At 36.4% G+C, this 6020-nt stretch overlaps 1 pseudogene; it reads right to left on the bottom strand.

Moving 5' to 3' along the window:
- Positions 1 to 4954: 4954 nt before the first annotated feature.
- Positions 4955 to 5759, bottom strand: LOC132663397 (L-lactate dehydrogenase B chain-like; annotated as a pseudogene).
- Positions 5760 to 6020: the final 261 nt, after the last annotated feature.

Raw genomic sequence — 6020 nt, 5'->3', positions numbered from 1 at the left:
TTTTGGCCTGCCTGCTAGTGTGGCCCTGTTTTTCTAGGATATTGGAGATCCATAAGATTTCCTAAGTATCCTCGTGTATCTGGATGGGTGAGTGGGCTGAATGTTGATTCTTACATGGTTTTTTGGCCTTCATTATATCGCACTAGTGGCTTATTTTGCACTGTGTAATTATAAAGGAAATCATCTCCTCATCCCTCTTGTATGCATGTAGCCTGGGCATCTCGTGTAGGCTCGTTTTCCAACCTCATAATGTATGCTCACACTGCAGCGTTGCAAACCAGTGTTATTTCTATCCTGCTAGGACAGTAGGTTTTGGAATTGGAATGAAAAAGGCTACTTTCATGTCATAAGTACCACACTGATATTGAAAAACAGACTAACTTGAGAACAGGTATTTTTTTGACAGTGGGTTGTTACCACCCAGCGGCATCACTACCAAAGAAAGCCATTGGATGAAGGCTGTATCATCATAGTACCAGGGCTACTACACCAGCCACTGAATCAGCACTCCTTGTGACAAGGAAGTTCCAGCAGCTAAGAAAATGTTTGCTCTTCCTCAGTCTCTGTGCTCTTCCTCAGTCTCTGATACCTTGATGCAACTTGAGCTTATTGCACAATGTTCAAAGGGAAATGAAGGAAAAAAACATCTCTTTCCACATGTCTGATTTTTTCAGAAAACTGTATGAAAAGGAAATTATCAAATCTTGAATACATTAAAAAAATTAACTTCAGTTTAGAATAGTGTTAGATTTAAATAATTACCAATACTAGGTCCTATATACTCACCCAGTTCCTCTTATTAACATCTTTTGTTACTCTGGTATATTTGTCTTAACTAAATAATGACACTGATACATTATTAACTAAACATCATTTTTCAGATTGCACTGTTTTTTCCTAATATTTTTTTTATATTTCAAGATGCCATTCAGGATACCACATTACATTTAATAGTCATGTCTCCTTATCTTCCACTAGTCTGTGACAATTTTGTAGACCTTCCATGTGTCAGTTACCTTGACAGTTTTGAGAAGGACTTGTCAAGTATTTTATAGAATACCTCTCGATTTGGATTTCTTATATCTTTTTTTTTTTTAATGATTGCACTGGCACTACAGATTTGTTTTGTGTATTCATTTTATTTTGTAGGAAGATCACAGAGATAAAATGATATTCTTACCATATTAATAGTATATGCTATCAACATGAATAATCACTGATAATGCTAAGCTTGATCACCTGGTTTAGGTTGTATCCCTCAAAATTGTGTAGGTGAGCACTATGCTACTTGGTAAAATATTATTTTATCTTATTTAGTTTATATTGTACACAAACTAATATCAGAATCCTTTTTATATATTTCTGATTTTAATGTTGGAAACTATAAATACAGATAGATAAAAATTATAACACCAAGAATTTAAAAACTTCACACTGATCCAGTATATAGTCCAAAATTTTTGTTTTTAGTGTTTATTGGAATATGAATGAATCATTGCCCTTTGACCCCAAGGATTTAATTTCAGAATTTTATTTTCATACATCATCATCAGAGTAGTGCCCAATTCTTCTAAACCATTTAATTGCTAAAGCTTGGACTTTGAGTAATGAAAAGACTGAAAGTTTGTGTTTCATGAGCTTATCAACCCAGATCATTGCATTAACCCAGATAACAATAGGAGATATGAACAATGACCAGCCATCATAACTAAGAAATCTGATAATAGGAGAAATAAGTAAAACTTAGAAAGGTGGAGTATTAAAAGCTTTTAGCTTGTATAGGGTCTTTCAAAAGCATTGATAAATTGAATGGTACTAGTCAGAAGATTTAAAAGGAATGGGTGTGTTATCATTAGAAAGCTAAGTTTAGAAATATATGCTAAAGCCATAGGTAGATGACATAGATATATAAAGATGAAGGAGCAGGTTACACCCAGATAATAACTAAACAATGGAAGGATCATAGAGAAGCAAGAGCTACTAGTGAAGCAAGAACACATGGGCATATGTTACTGCACACATATAATGCATATTGTCCAACATAAGTGTAAATGAAAATCTAATAGGAATTCTTATAAAAGCAACACTTCTGGGAGAAAACTATGCTGATTAGAGTATATGTGGAAAACAGTTTTGTTGATAAACAAGTTCTCAAAACAGGCATATGCCTCTGATAGAAGATAGTAATGCAATAGCACAGGTAGAATGTAATTATGTCCCTATTGAGATAAAGAATAAGACACTTACTACACTACTCTGGAATCCAGAGAAGATTGTTGATGGCCAGAGTGCAGTAAATCCAAGAGAAATAGATCAGAAACCAGCAAGAACAGTGAGAAAGTCGTTAGCATAGAAAATAAGGCAACAAAACACTAAATAAACAACATTAAAAAAAAAAAAGATTATACATGACTTGTGACCAGACAAGAGAAAGAAAAAAGTTACACATTGAAAAATGAATACAAAGTCTAAAATGACAATACTGCCACATTGCCAGAAAATGTGGTGCACTAACAATGACAGTTAAACAGGATTAAAGTGCTGAAGAAGACTCATAGGACCCAAAATGACAATGCTGACAAGTGTGCAATTTATTAAGGGAAAGGGGCGCAATATAGCATGTCATTAAAAGTAAGGATTTGCATCACAGCCAAAGGCTGCTTCATACCACAAGGTTTGGATAATGGCCAGGCATCAGCTCCCATTTTCCTCCATTGTATGAACACAATTTCACTGCCAGAAAAGAGCCATGTGCACAGAATCACTCAGAAGCTCAAAATGGATTTACTGCTGAGGTTTCTTTCCCCTGCCAGATATGTAAGCATATTCTTGCTATGTAATCAGCCCCAAAAGCAGAGGACTCTGAAGGTCTCAGTGAAAACAGGTATAAATCATCAATCACACTGTTATTAATAAACACTGTTGATAAGTTGTTAAAACCTGCCTCCAAACATTTTGGACTGCTGGTTACAAAGAAACATTGTTAATATATTTCATTCCTTAAACAACAGGTAATGATGTGCAGATACCTTAGCTCAGGACTATTCTGGGTCTGCAGGACTTAACCCTCACAGCAAAGTCCACCATCCTGATTTTGGGTCAAAGCCTTTTATAACAAGAGTAAAAACAACAACAACAAAATTCATTCTTAGTTTGATAGCAATCATGTAGATGTGTCTTTCAATAGCATATAATCAAATAGATAATCAAAACACATATACATATTTCAAAGAGTTGTAATAATCAGGGAGGGTTTGTATCATTTAAACCATCCTATAATGCAGCACAAATTGTCTTATATTTTTCCCTTTTGTTTGCCTCCCTGATCTATAGCTATCTGTACTTTTTGGTATACATCTATTAAATAATTAAGAACCCTAGTCAATCTATCATCACTTAAGTCTAAATCTGTAGGCCAATTCTGTTTCATAGAATAGTATTCTGTGAAATGAAAACCGTAAGAGACAGACACATTAGTATTATTCCACACAGTCATTGTCTGAGCTCTGGTCTATTTGTTGATTAGGAGTACATAAAACCATCCTGGAAGTATGTTTATTAAATTAGCCATTGTACAGCTCCCTCATTTTTTTTTATTAAAAAAAAATTTTAATGTTTATTTATTTTTGAGAAACAGCATGAGCAGGAGAGGGCAGAGAGAGAGAGAGAGAGGGAGATCTAGAATCCAAAGCAGGCTCCAGGCTCTGAGCTGTCAGCACAGAGCCCAACGCACTCGAACACACGAACCGTGAGATCATGACCTGAGCCAAAGTCGGAAGCTCAACTGACTGAGCCACCCAGGCGCCCCAGCTCCCTCGTTTTTTAGAAGAAGAATTTTGGTAGTCTTTGTCCCAAGGGACATCTAAATCTAAGCTAAAAGAGCATATCATTCACTTGTTCTGAACTTTTCAAAAGGCACCAGAGTGATCTTAGATTTTCCTCCCTTGTAACACCCAAAGGTTGGCTACTTTCCACTAAGCAACAATCTCACATTGTACTCACTTACCATTAATTGAAAAATAAACCTTTCTCCTTGAAGTCAGTGATGGTAACGGTAACAAGATGAGATTACCAGGCCTTATTCTTTGGGCCATTCCCAATCATATAGAGTTGGATTGGATAAATACAGAGAAATATATCTATTCAACCCACTAGGCAACAAAATATTTGCATAGTCAAGCCCAACTAGGTGAAATATAAAGAGAATTTTGTCCATCCCATCAATATCTTGGGAATTCTTGTTATTAGTCAAATTAATACACATAGTTTCTGGTTTTAGAATGTTTTTACACCTTAATTTTAGCCCTGTTAGGGCCTTCCAGATATGGCATTTAAAAAATAAAATTGTAAAGTATAGATGAGTTGTATGTAAACTTATTTTTCATCCCCTATGATATGGACTGAATGTTTGTGTCCCTACCCACCCTCACCCCACCCCTGAATCCATACTTTGAAGGCTTAATTCCCCAGTGTGGTAGTATTTGAGATATGGAGCATTTAGGAGGTAATTAGGTTTAGTTGAGTCATGAGGATGCAGCCCCCATGTTGGCTTAATGTCCTTATAAGGGAAAGAGACCAGAGCCCTCGCACTTTGCTCCATGTCAAGATATAGCATGCAAGGAAGCTATCTGTAAACCAGGAAAAGGACCTTTACCAAGAACCCCCACCATGCTACCAATCTGATCTCAGATTTCCAGCCTCCAAAACTGAGAAATAGATATTTGTTATTTAAGGCACCATATGTGTGGTGTTTTGTTATAGCAGTCTGAATTAAGACATTGTATTCTATCTTCCCAGTACTACCAATAAAACAGTGATTTAACTAATCAAGACTCAACTTTAAGTCCCTCATGTTAAATTGCAAAACAATGCTGAAGGTTTGTAGATAGTGCTTCTATCTTTTGCTACCCTGTGTATTGAAGCAGATATTTAAATTGCTAATTCTAATTGTTTATTAGATGGTCACTAAATTAACCACACTTAATCCAGTAGTCCAGTTAGTATAACCTTTTAGTTTGGTATATCTTTTAGTTTCATAGGAACTTTCAACCACCATCTCATGCAGTTCCTCCCAATTTTCACTGTCATTTTCTGTTCCCATTTTTGGATTCAGTTCCTGGAGAGAAACGTCTGCCACATTCACTCCACTCCACATAGTCACACTTGGGACACCATGTTCTTCCCAAATCCATCCGTGGCAGCTGCTGGGTTGAATGCCAAGTTTTTTCAGCCATAAAATATCTAAATCTAACAAAATCCAGATTACACCCACTTCCTCTAGGTGACATATGTGGGAATATCTGCTGGGTTGGAAACCATAATTATGAATCAATAAGGGCTGTATGTGACTATCTGAGGAATAATGAATTTGAAGACATTAACATTCCTCTGCACCGGATTGAGATGGCTCTTTCTCTGCTGCTGGCAGACTCCTGTAGTTATCACCACAATCTTAGAACTGGCAGTCACAGGTAATCCTTATCTGTCATGTCACAGCTTCAGGTGTCTGAAGAAATAATGTCCCATGTTGCAGATCCATCATTTCTCCTTTGAGTTTATCTTCCAAAATGCCCACAGGGCAAGCTCATCATCCTGAGGCTTTCCCAAAATACTGATGGCACACACTGTACCAACATCCACTACAGTGATCTTATTGTTTGAGACGGTTGCCTCTTCTACAACTGGTGTAACCAGTTTTTCCTTAAGAGTTGCCATTGTATCCAGGAAAGAAATGTCTGTAAAAGTCATGTGAAGGAGACAATGTCAGATTTCTGGCACTCTTTTCTCAGACTTATAGCCTTAAGAACTATGAAGAATAAATGTTTTTTTTAAGCCATCTAATCTATAATTTATTATAGCAGCCTGAACTAAGGGCCCATCCATATAACCTCATTTTCCTTAATTACCTCTTTTAAGGCCATGTTTCTAAATACAGTGGCATTCTGAAATACTGAGAGCTAGGATTTCAACATATGAATTTAGAGGGGCTACACTTCCCTCCGTAACATAGATGAATCTTA

This window comes from Panthera onca, chromosome D4 (genome assembly GCF_046562875.1).
Source record: "Panthera onca isolate mPanOnc1 chromosome D4, mPanOnc1 haplotype 2, whole genome shotgun sequence".
In the NCBI taxonomy this organism is placed as follows: domain Eukaryota; kingdom Metazoa; phylum Chordata; class Mammalia; order Carnivora; family Felidae; genus Panthera; species Panthera onca.
The sequence above is the reverse complement of the archived record's forward strand: the minus strand, read 5'-3'. Positions and strand labels throughout refer to the sequence as shown.